This window comes from Aotus nancymaae, unplaced genomic scaffold (genome assembly GCF_030222135.1).
Source record: "Aotus nancymaae isolate 86718 unplaced genomic scaffold, 86718_ANA_hifiasm-v0.15.2.pri h1tg000001l, whole genome shotgun sequence".
Lineage (NCBI taxonomy): Eukaryota > Metazoa > Chordata > Mammalia > Primates > Aotidae > Aotus > Aotus nancymaae.
The window spans coordinates 13,343,103-13,368,450 of record NW_026988412.1 but is presented as its reverse complement, the minus strand read 5'-3'; the positions used below and the strand labels follow the sequence as shown (position 1 = coordinate 13,368,450).

The window sequence follows — 25,348 nt, the reverse complement described above, 5'->3', positions numbered from 1 at the left end:
AATTACTTCTTGTAGGACCACTCAAGTTGTGATTAATTTCTTCAGGTTTTGTTTGTTTGGGAAATGCTTAATTTCTCCTTAATTTATAAATAATAACCTTTCTGGGTATAGTACCCCTCATTGACAGTTTCCTTTTTCTTTCAGCACTTTAAATATATCATCTCACTGTCTGCGGACCCATAAAGCTTTTTCTGAGAAATCAGAAGTTAGTTTGATGGGGGTTCACTCAGTAATAACTAGATGCTTTTCTCTTGTTTTTAGAATTCTGTGTTAGGCTTTGACTTTTGACTGGTTGACTATAATGGGCGATAGAGAAGATTTTTTGAATTGTATCTATTTAGAGATCTCTGAGCTTTCCTGTATCTGGATGTCTAAATTTCTTGATAGATTTGGGACGTTTTTAGTGATTATTTTGTTAAATAGGTTCTTTGACCCTTTTTGGTTTTCTCTGCACTTTCCAGGACACCAACTAGTGAATATTTGGTCTTTTTGTGGTGTCCCATATATACTGTAGGCTTCGTTCATTTTTAATTACTTTTTATTTATTTTTGTCTGATTGCATTTTTGAAAAGACCTATATTCAAGCTCTGAAATTTTTTCTTCTGCTTAGTCTAGTCTACTGTTGAAGTTCTCACATGTACTTTTCATTTTATTGAATGAATTCCTCAATTCCAGTTTTTCTGTTTAGTTCTTTTACATAGCTCAGGTGAATTTCTCATTTATATCTTGAACTGTTTTTCTGATTTCTTTGTATTGTTCATCTGTGTTCTCTTGTATCTCACTGAGATTCTTTAATGTAATTATTATAATTTTTTTTTCTGGAATTCCCTAAGTTTCTTTTCATTAGCATCTGTTGTTGAAGAATTTGTGTTTTTTGGGAGGTGTCATAATTCCTCGCCTTTTCATGTTTTATGTGCTCTTACTTTGATATCTGTACATATGGTATAACGGCCACTTCTTCCAAATTTTTGTTTCTGCTGTCATATATTACATTTTTTTCCCTGAAGCTGTCTCTATGGTGTTGTTTCTTTAGGCCACTTGGGCTTTGATTCTGAGCACCTGAGTACTGTAGTCTCCATACAATTTATTTTGCTGTAAATAGTATTAGTGATATATGTGATTTCCTTAGTGACTTAGAGTATGGTTGCTAACAGAGGCTGCAGTGAAGTTTTATTTGGGATGGGGATGCCATATGGGCCAGTTCTTGGGCCCCAGTGGTGGAAGCAGTGGGCTAAGTATGCCTGTCTTTGGGCCTTCAAGCAGCATATGCTGACACCAGTGTTAGTGGGTCCTGAAAGGCCCAATCTCCGGCCCTCAGGCAGCCTGCTCCCGGTGTTGGCAATAGCAGTCGATGGCTGGGGTTTGGGTGGATCCTCGGCTGCTGGGAAACAATGTCAGTAGCAGTGGAAGGAAAACCCTCTGGCTCCCAAGCAGTTTATGCTAATATTGGTGGTATCTGCAACGGGCTGGGCAGGCCAGTTCCCAGGCCTGAGTAGGAGGTATATGTGCCTTGGTAGGAGGAAGTTCTTCAAATGTAAGCAAATACAGATTCCTCAATAAAATATACTTGATTTGATGTTGGTACCAGTTATGGGAGTAGTAACAGCTTAAATGGACCCATCCTCTGGCCCCTGACAGGAGTGCTCAGGGATAAACCAGTGGTGGATGGAGCAATGCAATCTCTACGATGCCAAATGGTATGCTTGGGCACTGGAGAGACAAAATCAGAATGAGTGGGCCTGTCTCAGGCACGCCCTGCACCCAAAGCTGTGCATGTGGACACTGGCTGTGGTGAGCAGGAGTAGGGTGATCCCCACCACCTCAGCAGAGTGCTCAGTGGGGATGGCAGTGACTGTGCTGTGGCCTTGCTACTGGGAAGGGCAGGGTTGCTTTCAGTGGCAGCAGCTAAAGGCTGGTGGCTGGGGACCACACACTTTGGCTGTGGGTATGGGAGTCTGTCTTCAGGATGCTTCTAAATGCTCAGCAGCCCCTCTGCTGAAGGTGTGGGGTCATTGCCAGTAGTTCATGCATCAGCCTTGGTGGCAGCAGCCAGCAGTGGTGGTGGCTGTGGGTCGGGGATGTCAGTGGGACTTCAGGGATATGGAGATGCAGGTGCTGTTGGGCCCCAGGGCAAGATGCCATCTGAGGCAGGCTGGGCTCCCAAAATGGTGCTGTGCTATAACGACTTAGGACTTCATGTGTGTGGTGGATCTACTGTGAGCTCCCTCTATAAGCAATGCTGTCTCTCAGTCTCCAGGAAGCTCCCTTAGTCTCAGGGCCTGTGGAGGTCAACTGGCTCTCCAGTGGCTAAGATTGCAGAATCCCTGATGGAAACATGGATCACTGGGTATCTCCTCCTTATCCATTTTCTGCACTGGGAAGCGTCTCTGGGCTCCATGCCAGCTCTAGATGAGCAGGCTGCCTTGCTTCCCTCTCTTTATTGGCCTTAAGTGTTTTCTGTTGTTTCTCTGTTGAATTCCAGTGTTCTTTCTTAGATAATCTATTCAGAGTGTGATTACCTACTTGCTAATTTGGTTCTACTTTGTGGAAGAAGCAAGTACCACATGCCTCTACTCAGGCATTTTGAAGCCCCTTTCCGAATGGACATTCTTGAGGCTCATGGAAATACTAAAATTTGCTGATACAAGTTGCAGTGATAACGTGTTGAAAATGTTACATAAATAAATAGCTGTGGGTAAGAATGAGTTTTAAGTTGGTAGACCTATATAGTCGTGCACAGAATGATTTTGCAAATGATTCAAGTCTTCTGTCCCTTTCTTGCACGTGCATGCACCACACACACACACACACACACACACGCACATTCAGACATCTTGCATAGGTGTTGTGGTAATATATATTGGAATCACTTAAGCAGGAAAGAATTAATAGATTCTTAGCAGCATTTCACCATTGAGACACCAACTACTCCTCTATGCTAACCTGCCTCTTAATTTCTGGGGTTCCTAACAAAAGCCTACCATGCTGGAATAGTGCTGTATTCCAGAATATCATTCCTATTCCTAAAACTTTTACCAGGAAATAACACACCTCAGTATTATATCTATAGGAGCAGGAATTGCAGATAACTATTTTTAAAGTTTTGAAAGACAAAATGCAAGTATTGAACTTCATGGGATTCAGAAATTAAGAAGACAACTTTTTCATACGGGGTATAGTGATTACTTTTAATAACTGTTAATTGTTACACATTAGGAAAAAGTTCTTCAAATGGAAACAAATGCTGATCCTTCAATCAAACATGTGCATCCTTGATCTTGCAAGAAACAGATGCTCATGCCCTCAGTTACTGAAGGATAAACTTGCTTTGTTTCAGCTCCACATTTTCTGAAGAAAAAAGAAAATTTCCTCGGTAAACGTAAGTCACACAGAATTGCATCTTACTTGCTTTGTTTATTTATTTTTTTATTTTACAAGTCATTATTTGAAGTTGAATGGAGATGGTTAAAGCAAGTCCTAAATTACAGTTATATTTGTAGTTAAACCAGATGAATCTTCCTTTGTAACATTAAAGCATTGTTTCCAGTAGCACCCACAGGTCCACTTTAAAGCCCTTTTACAACTGAATCCCATCATTCCAGCCTGACCGTTTGCTTGAAGTGATAGAGAGGGGTACAACTGAGATGAGACCCCTGTCTACAAATTCATTATTCTTAACAGTGTTTACAAATGGCTGTGTCTGACAGTCCACTTTGTAAATGACTGCTGTAGAGCTGATTGTTCCTGTGGCTGTGAAAAGTGAAATGAGGGGTCCTTGACTATATCTAATTTGTGAAGGTATTGAGTTATTTCCCTGTGAAAGTTTTCTCATTCAATATGAGCTCTTCACCAAGGACTCTTAATCACATCTCATGAAGAAACAGGGACATCCTTTAGGTTACACTTAGTTATCTGGCATGCATCATCCTCATTTAGCCTCTTTTCAGCATCACTCCAAACTCCTGGTTGCTAAACGTAATGTTATCCAGTGCTCACGGCAAGAAATTTCCAGATGCAATTCTAGAAGATAGGCTGGCTAAGAAAACAAGGTACTCATTTTCTTAAATTCCGAGACACTTTTTGTAAGAAAGACAATTAAGAGAAAATGGTTAGAAAATTAAGTTGACCATATTTTATCTTATTAGTCACTCTCTCCTTGCTTGGCTTCAAATGTGGAAAACTGACAGATGATGCACAGTAAGCCAGAGGATTCGATTAGTAGGTAGATATGGATTATGAATACTTAGAGGTGGGTTATAAATATCTGATAATTGTAACAGAAACTGATCTGCTAGCCTTCATCAAATCTGCTTCAGGCACCATCTTTTAATTTTGGTTTTCATAAACAGTAGTTGAGAGTGCAGGAGAAGATGCTAATGAAAGGTCTATAGTACTATAAACCTGGTATTACCAATTACAAATAGACCCAGCCATAGATAAAAGTCTCCAAAGAGAGTGTGGCAAATATGACCGAAGCGTGTTATACTAAACAGGGCTACATGTGTGTATATAATGAAGTACCTCCCGTAAATCACACTGTTTTTGGTTAATGAAAAGTTGATTGCTTGATGGCTTACATCCTTTTATGCATTTTGTGACTATGCTCAGATCCTGTGCTATGAGCCACTGGTAAGAAGACATGTATGTTCAAGCTAATGCACTTATGTTGTCCCCATGTCAAAATGCCACACTTCTGATATTTTTCCCGTGGTATTCTCTCTAGTAAATGATTGGTATTGCAAGGTGGTCTGGGTCATGGAGAAGACATTGAACAATCATCTTCAGCATACAAACTAAATGACATTTCAGAAAATCAGACATTAAAAATGGAAACTTACAAATTCAACTGTTTCAGGAACAAGACTGCAGCAGAAACATCTAAGCTGATAAACTGTCATCTGTCTTTATTTATTGCTGCAATTGTCCCACTGAATACCCTCCTTGTGAACTTTCTGTTTTGATCTAGTGAGAAGAAACTATATTTGAATTGTATCTAAAGTAGGAACTATTAGGTTCTAAATGAGATTCTGAGGGGTTGTATTAGTTCATTCTTACACTGCTATAAAAAATTGCTCAAAACCAGGTAATTTATAAAGGAAAGAAGTTTAATTGACCCACTGTTCCACAGGGCTGGGGAGGCCTCAGGATACTTTCAACCATGGCAGAAGGGAAAGCAAACACATCCTTCTTCACATGGTTGACAAGAAGAAGTGCCACACAAAGGAAGAAAAGCACCTTATAAAACCATCAGATATCATAAGAACTCACTATCATGAGAACAGCATAGGAGTAATCACCCCCATGATTCAATTATCTGCCACTAGGACCCTCCCACTACATGTGGGGATTATAGGAACTATAATTCAAGATGAGATTTGGGTGGGGACACAGCCAAACCATATCATTCTTCCCCTGACCCCTTTCAAGCCTTATGCAATCATTCCTTTCTAACAGTCCCCCCAAAGTCTTAATTCATTCCGGCTTTAGCCCAAAAGTCCAAGTCCAAAGTCTCATCTGAGACAAGGCAAGTCCCTTCATCTATGAGCCTGTAAAATAAAAAGCAAGTAGTTACTTCCTAGATACAATGGGGGTACAGGCATTGAATAAACATAACCATTTTGAATTAGAGTAATTGGCCAAAACAAAGGAGCTACAGGCTCCATGCCAGTTCAAAATCCAGTAGGGTAGTCATTAAAACATAAAGTTCCAAAACCATCTCCTTTGACTTCATGTCTCACATCCAGGTCATGCTGATGCAAGAGGTGGATTCCCATGACCTTGGGCAGCACTGACCCTGTGGCTTTGCAGCATACCTCCCCACTCCCAGCTGCTTTCATGAGCTGGCATTGAGTGTGGCTTTTCCAGGTGCACGGTGCAAGCTGTCAGTGGATCTACCATTCTGGGGTCTGGAAGATAGTGCCACTCTTCTCACAACACCACTAGGCAGTGTCCCAGTAGAGACTGTGTGTGGGGGCTTGCACCTCACATTTCCCTCTGCACTGCCCTAGCAGAGGTTCTCCAGGAGGGCTCTGCCTCTGCAACAAACTTCTGCCTAGACATCCTCTGAAATCTAAATGGAGGTTCCCAAACCTCAATTCTTGACTTCTGTACAGCCACAGGCTCAATACCATGTGCAAGCTGCCAAGGCTTGGGGCTTGCACCCTCAGAAGCAATAGCTTGAGCTCTACATTGGCCCCTTTGAGCCATGGCTAGGATGCAGAGTGCACCAATTCCCAAGGCTGCACAAAGCAGCAAGCCCTGGGGTTGGCCCAGGAAACCATTTTTTTCCTTCTAGGCCTCTGGACCTGAGAGGGGCTGCTGCAAAGGTCTCTGACATGCCTTCGAGACATTTTTTCCATTGTCTTGGTGATTAACATTTGGCTTCTTGTTACCAATGTAAATTTCTGCGGTAGGCTTGAATTTCTCCTCAGAAAATGGGTTTTTATTTTCTGTCTCATTGTCAGGCTACAAACTTTAAAACTTTTATGCTCTGCTTCCTCTTGAACATTTTGCCACTTAGAAATTTCCTCAGCCAGATATCCTAAATCATCTCTCTCAACTTGAAAGTTCCACAGATCTCTAGGGCAGGGGCAAAATGCCACCAGTCTCTTGGTAAGCATAGCAAGAATCACCTTTATTCCAGTTCCCAACAAGTTCCTCATCTCCATCTGGGACCACCTCAGTCTGGACTTGGTTGTTCATGTCACGATCAGCATTTTGGTCAAAGCCATTCAACAAGTCTCTAGGAAGTTCCAAACTTTCCCACATTTTTCTGTCTTTTTCTGAGCACTCCAAGCTGTTCCAACCTCTGCCTGTTACCTAGTTCTAAAGTTGCTTCCATATTTCTGGGTATCTTTACAGCAATGCCTCACTACCCTGTACTAATTTACTGGATTAGTCCATTCTCACACTGCCCAAAGCTAGGCATTTATAAAGAAAAGAGGTTTAATTTACTCACAGTTCCGCAGGGCTGGGGAGGCCTCAGGAAACTTACAATAATGGTGGAAAAGGAAGCAAACATGTCCTTCTTCACATGGTGCCAGAAGGAGAAGCGCTGAGCAAAGGGGCAAAATCCCCTTATAAAACCATCAGATCTCATGACAATTCACTCACTATCATGAGAACAGCATGAGGGTAACCGCCTCCATGATTCAATAACCTGACACTGGGTCCCTCCCATGACACATGGGGATTATGAGAATTAGAAGTCAAGATGAGATTTGGATGGGGAAACAGTCAAACCATATCAAGGATTCACCTATGAGTACAGTTCACAGTGGAGCTTAGGGGATCAATGCATGCTACTCAAGCACTTTTTTCTTTTAGGCTCTACTTTGTCTAGTCATTCTAGCATGAATTAAGGTTACTATATTTTAGGACCTTGTAAATCTTGCTTAGCATTTATTAGTCAAGGTAGATAAACTGTGAAAACAAATTATCCTGAGATTTTAGTGTGTGAACATAGCAAAGGTCTACGTTTTGCTTATGTGATGTTCACTGATTGTCAAGGCCACCCCCACCCCTCAAGGCAACGGTCCTCGGTACAGCAACTTGTTATTCCAGATCAATAGGATGCTGTAACTATTAGCTGGACTATTGGAAACAAGTGGGCTCCTATTCAATCAAGTGAGGGAGGAAAAACTGGAAAAATGTGTGTGGGCTTTTCACGGCTTAGCTTGACGTTGTACACATTTCCATCCACTGGCAAGAACTAGGCAAAAGTCTCCACCACAGCAAAGGGGCAGGGGTGTTTAGTCTTCATAAGCTACTGCAATCAGATTTGGGTGAGTACTAGGAGTGACTGTAATGAAATATATAATCTCAAATTAACATTGTAACTCAAACTAGAAAAATATCTAGCTTTCAGCTTTTAATTCTGCCACCTTTTATTATAATCCCTTGGTGCTACATTGCCACAAAAGAAAAAGAACTGCATTTCCTTTTGTTTGTGATAAACAGGAGGGCACATTGGCTGGTGTTTCCAGGTCATGATTTATTGGTTCAGCCGGAGCCACTGCAATGCTGCATTCTTCTAGGACACTCAGCAACACAGCAGGCCTTTTAAAGAATCCCAACTGGCTCCCACACTGAATAGAAAAGAAGGGGAAAGTATCATCCCAGCTAGCTTTGGCTGAAATGAAAATCTGCTCGAACCAAAAATAGAACTCTCATGGGGATTGTCTTTAAAAAAGAACGGCAGGGCTCAGTAGTTCTATGTGACATATGTTGAATCATTTAAAGTTTTTTCCCTCCACATAGTTTAGTCAGAAACTAAATGGCTTTGAGACAGTAAAAAATAATGAACTTTAACTCAAAAAGACATTTCAGAAATTTCAGACCAGGGCAGCCAAGGTATTTGTCAGGCCAGGCTATTTTCCTTTATCCCCTCTTGCTCCTGGAATGTAAGTTTCTAAAACTCTATTGAATGGCAATCCTATAATATCTTACTCTATCATTGTCCCCCATCTCTCTTGACACATGCAGTTATCCTCTCTGGAAATGCATATCTAACATTTTCTATCTGTTCTTCCTATCTACAGGACATTCAAGGTCCTCTTTCAAAGCTCTCAGCTCCTCAAAGCTTTCTGTGCATGTGCTTTATGTTGTGAAATTATCACTTTGTAAAATACTGTCCTTTTCTCCAGGAGCTCCTCTATGTGGTTGAGAACTTAATCACATGCTAGTTTATGCAATATGTATTGGAATTATGTCAGTCATGTCCTCCCAGAGATCTCAGATGGCCCAGATACACCTTTTCTCTATTGAACTCAATAACATCAAGTTGATGCTGCAGATTGGGGTCTCAGTAGCTATTTGTCAGTTTACTGTGCCCCACTTATTCAAACTGTGGTAATGTGACTTTTCTGAGACATGTGGAGTCTCATGAGTAGAACTGATTAGAACATGAATGTGGAGTGTACATGAATGTGGAGACATGTGGAGTGTATGTGAATATACTCTTTGGCCATCCTTGATGATGTGGTCTCATCTATCCACTTCCAAATGACTGCTGGGGCGGAGCCCCTATTGGAGCCAAGGGTATGCCAGTATTGTGCTGTTCCTGCCCCTGATGGTGCTGAGACCCCATTGCATTGCTGTCTCTGGAACATTAGAGAAGCCTGTAGATGGGATTATCATTTTTAATTCTTCACTCACTCCTAAAATATATATTTCTGTGCTCATTTACCATATGATTTTTCCCTCACAATAGAGCAGGCAGAATATGTACATACCGTCGTCCTGTCCGTTTTGGGCTCATGTAGCTTCCTTTGGCCAATGGAGTATTAGCATATGTATCCTATGTAGGGGCCTTATGATTACAGTTTGTTTAATCTCTTTTGGTCTATTTTCTGCCTTAAGAAGGATCTACCTTTGGGGTTTATTTGGCCTCAAAATGATGGAAACACATGGAGCAGACTTGACTGTGATCAGCAACTAAGAATCCATTGTAGCCCACCTGACCCAGGTAAGTCCAGTGAATATTAGCCAAACCATGGCGAATTTTTAGAATAGATTAAGAAAAATCAGCATCTGAGGCAAAACGCTGAAATTTCGGGGTAAGGAAATTGTTAACACAAAATTATCACAGTATAAATCTTACAACTAGATTTGACAATGCGACATCCAGGATAGGGAGGCCTCAAAGACAAACTGATCATAAAAGAGTAGTTGCTGATCTGGGGGAAGAAGTAGGGAAAATACTGGAAGAAACCAGAGTGTTCTTGCTGGAAAGACATTGTGCAATGAAAGAACATGGCCCAGGTGGATGACTAGGTGGGGTGGCTACCCTTTGGTACTGACACTTCTAGTGACAGTCTTCCGTATTTGCAGAAATTCTCTTTTCTGTCACACTGGCAAATTGTGCTGCCTTTCAGACCTCAAGATTCTCATATGGTATAAAGATACGCAGTACAGTGTAAGGGTTAAGAGAATACGCTCATGAGCCCAGCTGTCTGGGTTTTAGTCTTGGCTCTGCCACTTGACTGACTTTCTGACCTTGGCAAGTTATTTAGCCTTGTCACATCTCGGTTTTCTTATCTGGAAAATGGGGCTTGTAACAGAAACTACCTCATAAAATCATTGTGAGGAATACATGTTTTAATATCCATAAGTACTTAGAATGGGGTCAGGGACTTAGTAAGGTCTCAGTAAGTCACAGCTGTTGAGAACTATCATTAACATATCAGTAAGTCATAGATACTACAATCATTATTGTCTAACCAAAATTTAGGGCACAGAGGCCCATGGCACTCTGCTGGGTATCCTGTAAGAAATTCAGATGAATATAAATGTGGCCATTACTCTAAATAAAGGTATAATCTAAAATCTGTTGATTTTGTATCCTATGACATTACTGAATTTTTTAATTAGTTCTGATAGGGGTGTGTGTGTCTCTGTGTATGATCTGTAGAGATTTTTATGTATAAGATAATGGCTTCTATGAACAGATATAACTTTACTTCTTTTTAAATTTAGATTTTTTTTCTCAGAGCCAAATTGCTCTGGGTAGGATTTTGAGTACTTTGTTGACTAGAAGTGGTAACCATGGGCATTCTTGTCTTGTTCCTGATCTTTGAATTTTTCACCATTGAGGATGACATGAATTGTGGGCTTTTCATTTCTGGTTATTATTAAAATAAGGCATTTTCCTTCTATTTCTAGTTTGTTGAGAGTTTTGAATCATGAAATTGTGTTATATTTCGTTAAATGCGTCCCTACATCTGTTAAGATGATCATGTGTTTTTAATCCTTTATTCTGTAATGTGGTGTCTCTCATTAATTGACTTCCATTTGTTGAAACATCCTGGCACTCCATGGATAAGTCTCACTGTGGTGTGGCGTGTGATGTTTTTAATGCGCTATTGGATTTGCTGTGCTCGTATTTTGTTGAGAATCTCTGTGTCCATATTCAACGAAGATATGGCCTTTAGGTTTATTTTATTATGGCGTGGTTTTTTTTCTGAATTTGGTAAATGGAGACTGTTGGCCTCATGAAATGAGTTTGAAAGTATTCCCTTTTTTTCAATTTTATGAAGAATTTGAGAATAACTAGCAATTCATCCTTAAGTGTTTGGTAGAATTCACCAGTGAAGTCATCTGGTCCTGGGCTTTTTCTCCATGGGTGTAAATAACTTTTGATATGAAAATATATTTAAAAAGCTGTGATAGGAGCATAATGAACACCCAGATTTATCTATTGTTAGCATTCTATTTGTTCGTAAACACGTATACATAAATGTAACTTTTGTAAACTATTATGGAGTGGGTTGCATACATCATGGCTCTTTACTTTTGGATTCTTAAGTATGTATTTCCTAAGGAAAAGAATATTTTCTCAAATAACCCTAGTCACTTGTAGATTTTAGGACTTTTATAGGATGATTTCCTTCCAGTATATGATTCAGTCTAGGATTATGCATTTCATTTAACTGCCATGTCTCTCTAGTTTACCTTAATCTGGAACTATTCTTCAGCCTTTGTTTTCAGTTATAACTTAGCATTTTAAAATCTAACCCTTACTTTTTAATGCAATATGCCTCATTTGGGGATTTCTTAGAGTTCCTCAGGACTAGATTGAGGTTGTACGTTCTCATCTAGAATATTGCATGGGGGATACAATGCCTTTGTCACGATATCACATTCAGAGGCATGCAGTGTCTATCTGCCCTCATTAGTGACATAGATTTTGATCATACAGTCAGTGTTGTCCAAGTGATTACCCATCAAAAGATTATACAGTTTCTGCACAGTATAGTTAGGATGTTTCCTTTCCAATTAATAAAACAGTCTGTCAAAGACACTTAAGATCTTGCAACTATCTGACTTCTTATCAAAAATTTTTTCATTGATTTAGCATCCTTTCATGATCCTTGCCTGATCCAATCTTTGCTATAATGATTGAAAAATGATTTTTTTCAACTCTAGCTCATCAGCCATATCTCCTAGTCATTAATCAGCATTTTATTTAAGCAAGAACCTTCCTTCTCTCCTGTTTATTTATTGATTTGTCTAGCTATTTTTGGTACAGATTCATGACTTACCATCCTTAAATAAATACTTTGGTGCCCATATGGTCCTCTGTGTGGCTGGCAAGAGCTTCTTCAATTTAGCTTCCATGTCCTTGGTCCTTTTGGCATAACTGTGTGTCTGTGTGTGTCTGTGTGTGTTTGTGTGCACACACATGCACACACATATGCTTTTTTTCTTTTGAGGTTTTTTTTCTTTCTGGTGTAACGAACAACTCTGGACAGACTATTTCTTTGGCCTTGTGACAGAAACTCACAAACTCATGAAGTGATCAACTTCAGAACTACTGCCTTCATTAATTCTTTGTTATAAGTAACTAAACTATGACCTCAACCCTTACTGAAAGTTGCTTATCAGCCATGCAGCTTATCTAGAAGTACTTTCCCTTAGAAATGGCCTTCGTTGGTTCAGAATTTCAGTTCTAAAGCCTGATCGTATTCTTATTCAGTGCTCATTCTGCATCTGCACTCAGGTGTTTCCTGTAATTTGAGATTGATTGATAGATGGTTAAGCTGCTAAAATGTTACCAGGCAACGAAGACTATGAGTCACAAATTCACACAAGAATATATATTCACCATGATGCTCTGCGGGATAAAGAACATCTGGGGTTAGAAATGGAAGATGTTACAGAGAGCTCAGACTTCTTGTGGAAGCCTTCCTGCTATCTCTAAGATCTTTGTCTCAGATGCCCCCTTTAGTGACCCTGTTAGAGATGGGAGTTGAGCAATGTCTCTTTCAGCTCATCCACGGAGGAGAAAACAAAGGAGAATTAAAGACTTGACAAGTCAGGCCGGGCGCGGTGGCTCACGCCTGTAATCCCAGCACTTTTTGGGAGGCCGAGGCGCGTGGATCACGAGGTCAAGAGATCTAGACCATCCTGGTCAATATGGTGAAACCCCATCTCTACTAATACAAAAAAAAATTAGCTGGGCATGGTGGCACGTGCCTGTAATCCCAGCTACTCAGGAGGCTGAGGCAGGAGAATTGCCTGAACCCAGGAGGCGGAGGTTGCAGTGAGCTGAGATTGCGCGTGTCACCTAAATACTCTTTCTTTGAAATACCCTAAGATGCAGTTATCTAAGATTAACATCAAAACCCATATATGGTGGGCACTGTTGGTGCTTTACCCAGATCCCCGTAACAGGACAGTATGCCCATACTTGGCTGCTATGAATATTGGCAGTGAAAAGGTCACAGCTGCTCCCTTCTGTAGAGAATTCTTCTAAGCTAATGGGAGCCTCCATACCCAGGAGGCTAAGCTCATCTCTTACTTGGCCTCAGGGCAACATGGAGCCCGGAGTACAGAATGCTGATCCCTTTACCTTAAATGGGCCCAACTCTAGTGCAATTCATGCTCCATGGATCCCCATGGGATCAGGCTTAGCCTAGACTTCAGAGGAGCCCAGTCTTGCTTAGCTAGTTCCCTTCTCCCATCTGCTTCCTTCCCTCCCTTAGAGATCTCCCAATTGCGCTCTCAATAAATTGTGTGTAATGCGACTGAAGTTCCTGTCTGAGGCCCTGCATCTAAGGAATCCGACTTAAGACTAGATATGTCAGAATAATCTGGGAAACATTTTAAAGATATAAATAATCTCATGTGATTTTTAAAATAAGCAGAAATGCATATCTTTGAAATGAATCATTTGGAAAAAGGGAAAAATAATATTTTAAACCACGCTGAAATATCCTAGTACTAATATTCTTTTAAAAGCATCACCATCTCCCAGTTGTATTAGTTGGAAGTCCCAAAGCCATCTTTGACTTTTTTCCCTCTGACCTGCCTTCCACCAAATTTTGAATGTAGAATTGCTCACTTCTGCAGCCCACTTAAAACTCCCAGTCAAGAACATCATGACCTCTCCCTGACATGTCCTCCTTGCTGATATTTCTCCTCCTTTCTTCCCCTCCTGTATTTCCTACCACATCTATCATGCAGGTCACGCTCTGCAGCTGGCAAAACCCACACTGGTGTCAGCTGGTCCTTCTAGCTTTCTCCTGGATCTGCTGACCTGCCTTGTACTATTTGCTCTCTCTATATTCAGAATAAACTTCAACAGAGTTCAGCATATTCTTACCTTTCTTGTCTTTGAACTTGCTTTGGAGGTGGAGGCACTCAAGATGTTTCCTCTCCACCTTCTCTGCCTTTTGAAATCCTATGAACATTCAGTTCAAATGCTTGTGTCTCCATGAAGCCTTCCAAGATTCCCTGAATAAAAACCAGTTTCACTTTCTCACATATTTATTTCCTCAGGCCTTTATTTCTCCAGCAAGGCTCTTTGCATGTTCTACTTGTAATTTTATCACCAGGGAATGCATCTCACTTCTGCACTGTGCCATAAATGCTTGAGGAAAATAATTGTATCTTACTCCTTTCTATTTCCATCTCTTCAGTTCACCTTCCCCTCTTCTGACCTTTTCAGCTTGGTCAGCTTGCCTATATCCTGCATGGTTCATAGAATTAAGGGCAGAAAACAATATCTGTCCTAGATCATGCCTCAAATCCTTCCTTATTGACATGTCACACGCTGCTTCTTGCTTTTCTGTCTTTATGCTCACTCTTGCCTTTTCTGCTTCTTGCCCATTTTAATTTAGTGACCGTTACTGTTTGTCCTTTTGAAGTTTTGTATTTGGTTTATAGTTTGGCCCTGGGCTCAACCCATTTCATTGTCTTCTGCAGCCTTGGGTGAGTTACTTTCCCAAAGTACATACTTATCAAGGATTCAATACATAGGTGTATTCTAGAACCCATGGGAACAATCAGGGAACACTCAGCCCTGTTTGCTTTCAACAAGCACTAAGTCTATCAATATAATTTTATTTCAAGCATCCTTTGAGGAAATCAGAAAAGTGATAGCTTATCTACCGTTAGCTCTTCTGCAGCTCTTCATCCAAGATAAGGCAACCACGTTTAGACTCTCTCTTGAGTTTCTCTGGTCAGTTGTCTGGCCAGGAGAAACAGGCTCCAGCCCATCATTCTACTCTCCCTCTCCCTCTTTCCTGTGGTTGCCATCAATCTTCCTACTATGCACATGAGAAGACAGTTCCATCCTATTAAACACTGGTGCTATTGAGAACTCCGTGGTTGCAGATGACAGAATATGTAGTTCATGTGGTGTCAACAAACAGGGAACTTATTTGTTCTTATAATTGAAACTTCCAGGGTGGGTCTGACCTTAAGGACTGTAAGACTCAGCTGTAGTAACAGCATTTTCAGGAATCTGTGTATTTTCATCCCTTGACAGTAAGAAAGAAATTTTTCTCCATGTAAGATTTGATCTTGGCTGGGAGCAGTGGCTCATGTCTGTAATCCCTGCACTTTGGGAGGTGGGTAGATCGTCTGAGGTCAGGAGTTTGAGACCAGCCTGTCCAACTTAGCAAAACCTCATCTATACTAAAAATACCAAAATGAGCCAGATGTGGTGGTGCGTGCCTGTAATTCTGATTACTCGGGAGGCTGAGGCAGGAGAATGGCTTGAACCCAGGAGGCAAAAGTTGCAGTGAGCCAAGATCATGTCATTGCACTCCAGCCTGGGCAACAAAGCGAGATTCTGTCTCAAAAAAAAAAAAAAAAAAAAAAATAGATTTAATCTCAGAAAGGCTATTCCACATAGTAGTGATTTGGCCTCCAACAGATTGGGATTTAGATTGCATTAGCTTGGTCACTCTGGAGAAAAGAGAGTTCAATCTTTACAAATTTGGGCCTGAATCATCAGACTCTTTGAGGTCCTAGACCCAAATTCTTGAACCAATCACCTTGGCTGGGGAAGTAGAATATTCTGATTGCACTGGTCTTAGTCCTAGGTCATCTCTTGAGCTCAAAGATGAGGTTGATTTCACTCAAACCATATCGACTGACATTGGGGAAGATTGTTCTTCAAAAGAAAAATAAATATGAGCTCCAGAAGAAGGGGAGAGGGACACAGGTGTCTCAAATGATATACATCTACTATATTCCTTTTCATCTGTACTTTCCCATGAGATAAGCAGCTAAGAGGGGCCTAAAGATCAAATAATTTCTTATAGGTAAAGTCATTGGACTGGGCTGTGGCTCAGTAAGACCTTCTGATAAATGGAAAGGTTAAACCAATTGATATTTACAACTTCTTTTATATACAAATTACACATTTCCCAATGGGTTAGAATATTTCATTTAATTTAGTCAGATGTTAATCCGCGTTTCATCTCTGTTTTTTTTCTCTATTCCCTCTTCTAATCATTTAACCATGTCGTCTGAATTTTCTTTCCTCAAGGATTTTTACAAGACTGAAAGAAGTTTCGTGAAATGTAGAGCCTTTGCTCCTCTTTGTAAAATCCAAAGGGAACATTTCTAAGTGTCCTGGAGAGTGTGGAGCGAGATGAACAAGTCTAAGGGAGAAGCTAGAGACTAGAACATTTCTTCAGCCTGGTAAGCTACTGAAGAACTTGGAACATATTTAGCATTCTTGATCATGGAAACAGAAGAAAACTAATGTTTGGGGAGTGCCTACGTTGTATCGTACCCATTACTTAGTCTTTTATGTGTATAATTTGATTATTCAATTTATTCACCAGAACAATTCTTCAGGAAAAATGGTCTCAATGCCATTTTACAGACAAGGAGCTAACTGTAGACTCAGGCAGTTTGAGGCACACATATGTGACCAAGTAGGATTTGACTCCAGGCATGTTAGAATCTTGTACCTGTAGCCTTTCTGTTGCTACACTATGGGTTAGTCCAAGAAAAGGTCATTTACCCATGGTTTTCCATGTTTCCAGTGAAAAAAGAACTGGAAGTCACAAAGAACCAACAAGTTGATCTATACATAGCTTTTATAACCAATTAGAGGGAGGCTGTCCCCCAGTGTATGAACCCTGGCTCGCCCAACTTCAAGCTGTTATCTTTTAAAGGTGTTTGGTAGGTTCACAGGTTCACATCCTGGTTCTTACCTTTAGTTTTGTTTCCTCCCTACAAGCTCAGGATTCATGGAAGTTCTTATGGAGAGTGATGGGGTCCATGGTCAGGAGACCAAAACGATCAGAGTGAGAAACTTTGAGACGTCCCAGTTTTCTTTAATTGCACCCACACAGACCTTTGGTTATTGGTAGAAAAATGTGTATGAAATTTTCTGTTTCTAGTTTAATTGCTTTTTTTTTTTTTCTGAGATGGAGTCTTGCTCTGTTACCCAGGCTGGAATGCAGTGGGGCAATCTTGGCTCACTGGAACCTTCACCTCCTGGGTTCAAGCAATTCTCCTGCCTCAGCCTCCCGAGTAGCTAGGATTACAGGCACCAGCCACCACACCTGGCTAATTTTTGTATTTTTAGTAGAGAAGGGGTTACACCATGTTGACCATGGTTTGTCTTGAACTCCTGACCTCGTGATCCACCTGCCTTGGCCTCCCAAAGTGCTGGGATTACGGGCGTGAGCCACTGTGCCCAGCCTCCCAAAGTGCTGGGATTACAGGCGTGAGCCACTGTGCCCGGCCTAATTGCTTTTAAAGCTGCTTTCTATCTTGTCTGAATTGACTCCTAAGTGGTTCTTTCTAAGTGGAAGTGTCTTTTAAGTTTCAAAACACTATGAAAATGTTAGTTGTAGCTGTGTCAGTAATTGATATTTAAAGGCAGAAAAAAAAATCATTTTGGCTGTCCCTCTCCTCTTAAATTTGAGGAAGTTCTGAACTCTGACATCTAATTATTCTCATAATTATAGCTAGAGAGAAGGAGAATTAAAACTAAAATTCAAGCAATTACATGTACAAGGGCAAAAGTTGTTATTACATTAAAATGCATAGTCCATTGTAATTTTACTTAAGACGGTTATAAAGGAAAGCATCTGAGGTGCAGGAAGTGGGGGCAAGGCCTATATATTAAAATGTCGACCTCAAAAAACCATGAATGCATTTTTAATTTTTCAGTCCCAAACAGACATCTTAGATAAAAGTATTATGTGTGAGACATGAGGTAATCTTGTAGCTTTACAGAAAGACAAAAATTTTTCTCTAATAAACGTTTCTAGATTTTTGAGTATTCATTTATTATACACCTGTATCTTAGGTACATTTATTACAAGCCTAAAAAATACCTTTTCATTCCACAAATGCCATTAAGACTAGAATTTCTCATTAGAACCAGCCAAATTGAGGATAGAATAAAAACAAGTGGAATCTTAATAGTAATTGGTAATTTTAAAAAAAGAGTACACGCATTCTTCATTGAAAGGAAACTACCTCTCCCACTCTTACTGTAGATAATGTTCTGTTTATTGATTTGCTTATTTCTTTACCCACACGTTATTGCATCTATGCTTAATTGTTTTTAGCTTTTTGTTTTGAAACAATTGCAAGTTCACAGGAAGTTGCAAAGAAATCAAAGGGAGGCCCTGTGAACCCTTTACCCATCCTCCTCTAATGTAAAAATCTTGTGTAACTAACTACAGGACTGTTATCAAAATCAGGAAATCAATATTGGCACAACACACAAAGCTTATTCGGATTTCACCAGTCACACATGTAATAGTGTGTGTATGTGTGTATGTAGGGGTGTGTGTATCTGTATGCAGTTTTATCCCAAGTGTAGCTATGTAAGACCAGCATCATCAAAATACAACAGAACTTTTATCAATATGGGGATCCCTCATGCTGCTCCTTTACAGCCATGCCCACCTTCTCCTCGCATGGCTAACCCCTGTTAACCACTAACATGTTCACTATCATTTATGTCATTTCAGGAATGCTATATCAATGGAATCGTGCAGTATATATTTCTTTCATACTGGTAATTTTCATTCAGCATAATTTCCTTGAGGTTTATACAAGTTGTTGTGTGTATTAATCATATGCCTTTTTATTGCTAGTGGTATTCTGTGGAATGAATGTACCACAGTTTGTTTAACCATTTGCTTCTAAATGTAGAAATTTATTTAGCAATTTCTATGTATATATTTTAGTTGAGTGGCTCATTAACATTAGGCATAAACTGTTTGGTTATGAAACAGGGTCTGAGCACCAGGAGTGTTGGTTTTAATTAAAGAGAGATTAAGAATGAGACAGCCATGTAGGTAACTTCCTGCTAGAGGGTGTGGCATGGAATTCTTCCTGGGTCTTGAAGATGCTGCTAAGAAGAGTGAAATCAGAACCAGGTCCCAGATTTGAGACATCAAATTTAAACCTCACTCCCCCAATTTATAGAATGGCAATAGACTTCCATACTTTTCCAACATTAATGTGCATATGAATCACTTAGAGATCTTGAGAAAATGTAGATTCTGACTCAGAAGGCCTGAAAGGGCCTGAGATTTTGCCATTCTATCAAGCTTCCAGGTGATACTGATGCTGCTGGTCCACAGAGTTCTCTTTGAGACAAGATAATAGCTGAGGTTCCCCTATCGCTTAAAATACTTTTCCTGGCTTTCTTTAGACAGGATTAGAGGCTGAGCAATCAAAGTGCTGAAGATAGATTACCTGGCAGGAATTCAGAGAGTCAAGATACGCTATTGAGAGAACTGAGAGGCCAGAGTAAGAGCCAGTCCTGCCTCTTTGTGGGCTCACCTAGGATTAACATATGGGAACTGTGCATCACTTCTCCAGGACCAGAGCTTAGGCCCTTGTGAGCAGCCATCGCAGAGAGCTTATCTGGTGGGACTTGGTGAGTCTCTGCATTACCCAGCTCTTAAATACCCTAAATCTCCTAAATAAACCCCTGGGAGCCCACTTAAGAAGACTTACTAGGAATATGAAGGACAATTAGCAGTGAGTAATGGACTAGGCTGCTCTGTAGGCTCAGTGATGTGGAGGCTTGGGTCAATGATGCTGAGCCATTGATAGCACTGCATGTGTGTAACATGGGCAATGGAAGAATTTTCCTCTTATTTCATTTTGCCTTCATGCAAGAAAGTGGTTGGATTTATTCTAGATCGTTTCAACAGAGCTTAAATAATTTGTCCCAATAGGTTGGAAATTTGAGTCAAAATTAAGAATAGTTTTGACAGTTGTTGCTGACTGTCAACATTTCATGTTGACTAGTGAAGTCATGTCATTCTGGTGTGAGGTACAAAGCAAGAGGATGCTTTATGGGATCTATACAATGATCAAGTGGGAAGACGGTCAGCCAGTTCTTTCTGTGAGGAGCCAGACAGTAAATATTTTAGGCGTTCAGGCCATGTGGTCTCTGTCACAATTACTCAGCTTTGCTGTTGTAGCACAAATGCAGCCTCATAGAGAATATGCAAATGAATATGCACAGCTATGTTCCAATAAAACATTATTTATGGACACGGAAATTTGAATTTTATAACTTTCATGTGTCATGAAATATTCTTCATCTTTTCCTGTTTTGTTAAGCTATTTAAAAATATGAAAACAGGGGAGAGGATCCAGGATGGCCGATTAGACGCAACTCTAGCGCACAACACCCAGCGAGAGAGACGCAGAAACCCAGAGATCTCCTAGCTCCAACCGAGGTACCAGGTGCATTTCAAAGGGTGTGGTCCGAGGGTGAGCAAAGCCCACTCAGGGCAGACCCAGGAGGGGAGGGGTGCTGCTTCACCCAGAAAGTGCATCTGACCGGCGAGTTGGAGGCTCCACCTCTGGCGCTCCAGTGCAGATACAGCGCTTCCCGCAAAGCCTCAGCAATACACAGAACAGGGGATCTTTGCCAGTCAAGCACTGGGAATTACAAGCACGGAGTTGAGTAAGAGTCTGCAGACTGAGCTATGGCCCCCTCGCCCCGCCTGGAGAGAGAGGGAGCTGTAAGCAGGAGCAGCTGGGCAGCCCCTGCCCCATGACCAGAGAGAGAGGAAGCTGAAAGGGGGAGACAGCTGGGTGCGACTGGGTGGGTCCCTAACCTCCCCCACAAACCCCAGAGGGCTGAAGCTCTGACTCTAGTGGGTTGCACAGCCAGTGCCACAGTCTGAGATGAACCCTGAATGATCCAGCCCAGTGGAGGAAGGGCACAACCCACCACTAGAGGGGCGGGACTGGGCTACATGTTTTAACAAAAAACACTGGAAGCCTACGTAGCAATGGGATGGTGTTCTTGACAACCCAGCAAAGCCTACAGGTCAGCGGAAGAGGCAGGCCTAATCTCCCAGCATAAACAAAAAAGACACAGTAAGCTTCCCTAGTAACCTGCAGGAGTCCCTAGAAACCCAGTAGCGCCCTGACAGGCAGACAAGCAACCTCATCAAGCAGCTCCCTGACACCACAGCCAGGTAAATCCACAAAGATGGGGGAAAAAAACCAGTGCAAAAAAGTTGAAACCATCAAAGACCAGAACAACTCTTCTCCTTCAAGGGATCACAACTCCTCAACAATACAGGTCACAACTTGACCGAGGAGTGCGACAAATTGACAGAAACAGGCTTCAGACAGTGGATAAAAACAAACTTTTCTGAGCTAAAGGAACGCGTTCTAACTCAATGCAAAGAAACCAAAAACCTTGAAAAAAGGTTAGGCGAAATGCTAACTAGAATAACCAGCTTAGAGAAGAACATAAACTACTTGATGGAGCTGAAAAACACAGCACAGGAACTATGTGAAGCATACAGAAGTTTTAATAGCCGAATCGATCCAGCAGAAGCAAGGATATCAGAGATTGAAGATCAACTCAATGAACTAAAAAGAGAAGGCAATACAAGAGAAAAAAGAGTGAAAAGAAATGAACAAAGCCTCCAAGAAATATGGGATTATGTGAAAAAACCTAATCTACGCTTGATTGGTGTACCTGAATATGATGGGGAGAATGAATCCAAGCTGGAAAACATGCTCCAGGATATTATCCAGGAGAACTTCCCAAGCCTAGCAAGGCAGTCCAAATTTTAAATTCAAGAAATACAGAGAACTCCACAAAGATATTCCTCAAGAAGAGCAACCCCAAGGCACATAATCGTCAGATTCACCAGGGTTGAAATGAAGGAAAAAATGCTAAGGGCAGCCAGAGAGAAAGGTCAGGTCACCCACAGAGGGAAGCCAATCAGACTCACAGCAGATCTCTCAGCAGAAACCCTATAAGCCAGAAGAGAGTAGCCAATATTCAACATCCTTAAAGAAAAGAACTTTCAACCCAGAATCTCATATCCAGCCAAACTAAGCTTCATAAGTGAAGGAGAAATAAAATCCTTTACAGGCAAGCAATTATTAAGAGATTTTGTCACCACCAGACCTGCCCTACAAGATCTCCTGAAAGAAACACTAAGCACAGAAAGGAACAACTACCAGCCACTGCAAAAGCAAACCAGTTGGCAAAGACCAAAAATGCAATGAAGAAAATGAGTCAACTAATGAGAAAGAAAACCAGCCAGTAACAAAATGGCAGGATCAAATTCACACATAACAATAGTAACATTGAATGTAAATGGCCTAAATGCCCCAATCAAAAGACACAAACTGGCAAACTGGATAAAAAGTCAGAACTCATCAGTGTGCTGTATTCAAGAAACCCATCTCACATATAAAGACACACATAGACTCAAAATAAAGGCATGGAAGAAGATTTACTAAGCAAATGGAGAACAAAAAAAAGCAGAGGTTGCAATCCTATTCTCTGATAAAATGGAATTCAAACCAACAAAGATCAAAAGAGACAAAGAAGGACATTACATAATGGTAAAAGGATCAATCCAATAGGAAGAGCTAACTATCCTAAATATATACACCCCCAATACAGGAGCACCCAGATACATAAAGCAAGTTCTTAATGACCTAAAATGAGATTTAGACTCCCACACAATAAAAGTGGGAGACTTCAATACTCCACTGTCAATATTAGACAGATCAACGAGACAGAAGATTAACAAGGATATCCAGGACTTGAATGCAGAGCTGGACCAAGCGGATCTAATAGACATATACAGAACGCTCCACCCCAAATCCACAGAATATACATTTTTCTCAGCACCACATTGTACTTGCTCTAAAATTGTCCACATCATTGGAAGCAAATCACTCCTCAGCAAATGCAAAAGAACAGAAATCATAATAAACAGTCTATCAGACCACAGCGCAATCAGACTAGAACTCAGGATCAAGAAACACACTCAAACCCACACGACCACTTGGAAACTGAACAACTTGCTTCTGAGTGTTGACTGGAATGACGATGTTCTTCAAAACCAACCAGAATGAAGATACAACTTACCAGAATCTCTGGGACACCTTTACAGCAGTGTTGAGATGGAAATTTATAGCAATAAATGCCTACCAGAGAAGAGAGGAAAGATCTAAAATTGACACCCTATCATCAAAATTGAAAGAACTAGAGGAGCAAGATCAAAAAACTCAAAAGCTAGCAGAAGGCAAGAAAGAACTAAAATCAGAGCAGAACTGAAGGAGATAGATAGAGACACAAAAAATCCTTCAAAAAATCAATAAATCCAGGAGCTGGTTTTTTGAAAAGATCAACAAAATAGACTGCTAGCCGATTAATAAAAAAGAAAAGGGAGAAGAATCAAATGGATGCAATAAAAAACAATAAAGGGGATATCACCACTGATCCCACAGAGATACAAACTACCATCAGAGATTACTACAAACAGCTCTACTCACATAAACCAGTAAACCAGGAAGAAATGGATAAATTCCTAGACACCTGTACTCTACCAAAACTAAACCAGGAGGAAGTTGAAACCCTGAATAGACCAATAACAAGGGCTGAAGTAGAGGCAGCAATCAATAGCCTACCAACCAAAAAAAGTCCAGGTCCAGACAGGTTCACAGCCGAATTCTACCAGACGTACAAAGAGGAGCTGGTTCCATTCCTTCTGAAACTGTATCAAACAATACAAAAGGAGAGAATCCTCCCTAACTCATTTTATGAGACCAACATCATCCTGATACCAAAACCAGGCAGAGACTCAACTAAAAAAGAAAACTTCAGGCTAATATCCATGATGAACATCGACACAAAAATCTTCAATAAAATACTAGCAAACAGATTGCAACAGCACATAAGAAGCTTATCCATCACGACCAAGTAGGCTTCATCCCGGGGATGCAAGGCTGGTTCAACATATGCAAATCCATAAATATAATCCATCACATAAACAGAGCCAAAGACAAAAACCACATGATTATCTCAATAGATGCAGAGAAGGCCTTCGATAAAATTCAACAGCCTTCATGCTAAAAACTCTCAATAAACTAGGTATTGATGGAACATATCATAAAATGATAAAAGCTATATATGACAAACCTACAGCCAATATACTGAATGGGCAAAAGCTGGGAGAATTCCCTTTGAAAGCAGGCACTAGACAAGGATACCCTCTCTCACCACTCCTATTCAACATAGTATTGGAAGTTCTAGCCAGAGCAATCTGGCAAGAAAAAGAAATAAAGCATATTCGATTAGGAAAGGAAGAAGTCAAACTGTCTCTATTTGCAGATGACATGATTGTATATCTAGAAGACCCCATTGTTTCAGCCCAAAATCTTCTCAAACTGATAAGCAACTTCAGCAGTCTCAGGATACAAAATCAATGTGCAAAAATCACAAGCATTCCTATATACCAATAACAGACAAACAGAGAGCCAAATCAAGAGTGAACTACCATGCACAATTGCTACAAAGAGAATAAAATACCTTGGAATACAACTAACAAAGGATGTAAAGGACCTCTTCAAGGAGAACTACAAACCACTGCTCAACAAAATAAGAGAGGACACAAACAGATGGAGAAACATTCCATGCTCATGGTTAGGAAGAATCAATATTGTGAAAATGGCCATACTGTCCAAAGTAATCTATAGATTCAATGCTATCCCCATCAAGCTACCAATGACCTTCTTCATGGAACTGGAAAAAAACACTTTAAACTTCATATGGAATCACAAAAGACCCCGCATAGCCAAGACAATCCTAAGCAAAATGAACAAAAACTGAGGCATCACACTGCCAGACTTCAAACTATACTACAAGGCTACAGTAATCAAAACAGCATGGCACTGGTACCAAAACAGAGACATAGACCAATGGAACAGAACAGAGATCCCAGAAGGAACACCACACATCTACAACCATCTGATCTTTGACAAACCCAGCAAAAACAAGCAATGGGGACAGGACTCCATGTTTAATAAATGGTGTTGGGAAAACTGGCTAGCCATGTGCAGAAAGCAGAAACTGGACCCCTACCTGTCACCTTACACTAAAATTAACTCCAGATGGATCAAAGATTTAAACATAAAACCTAACGCCATAAAAACACTAGAAGAAAATGTAGGCAAAGCCATCCAGGACATAGGCATAGGGAAGGACTTCATGACTAAAACACCAAAAGCAATGGCAATAAAAGCCAGGATAGACAAATGGGATCTAATTAAACTCCAGAACTTCTGTACAGCAAAA

At 40.6% G+C, this 25,348-nt stretch overlaps 1 long non-coding RNA gene across 1 annotated transcript in view; it reads right to left on the bottom strand.

The window, feature by feature from the left end:
• LOC105732813 (uncharacterized) overlaps positions 1–25,348 on the bottom strand; it is a 679,090-nt gene that overhangs the window by 48,701 nt on the left and 605,041 nt on the right. The gene's annotated exons all lie outside the window — the stretch shown is intronic.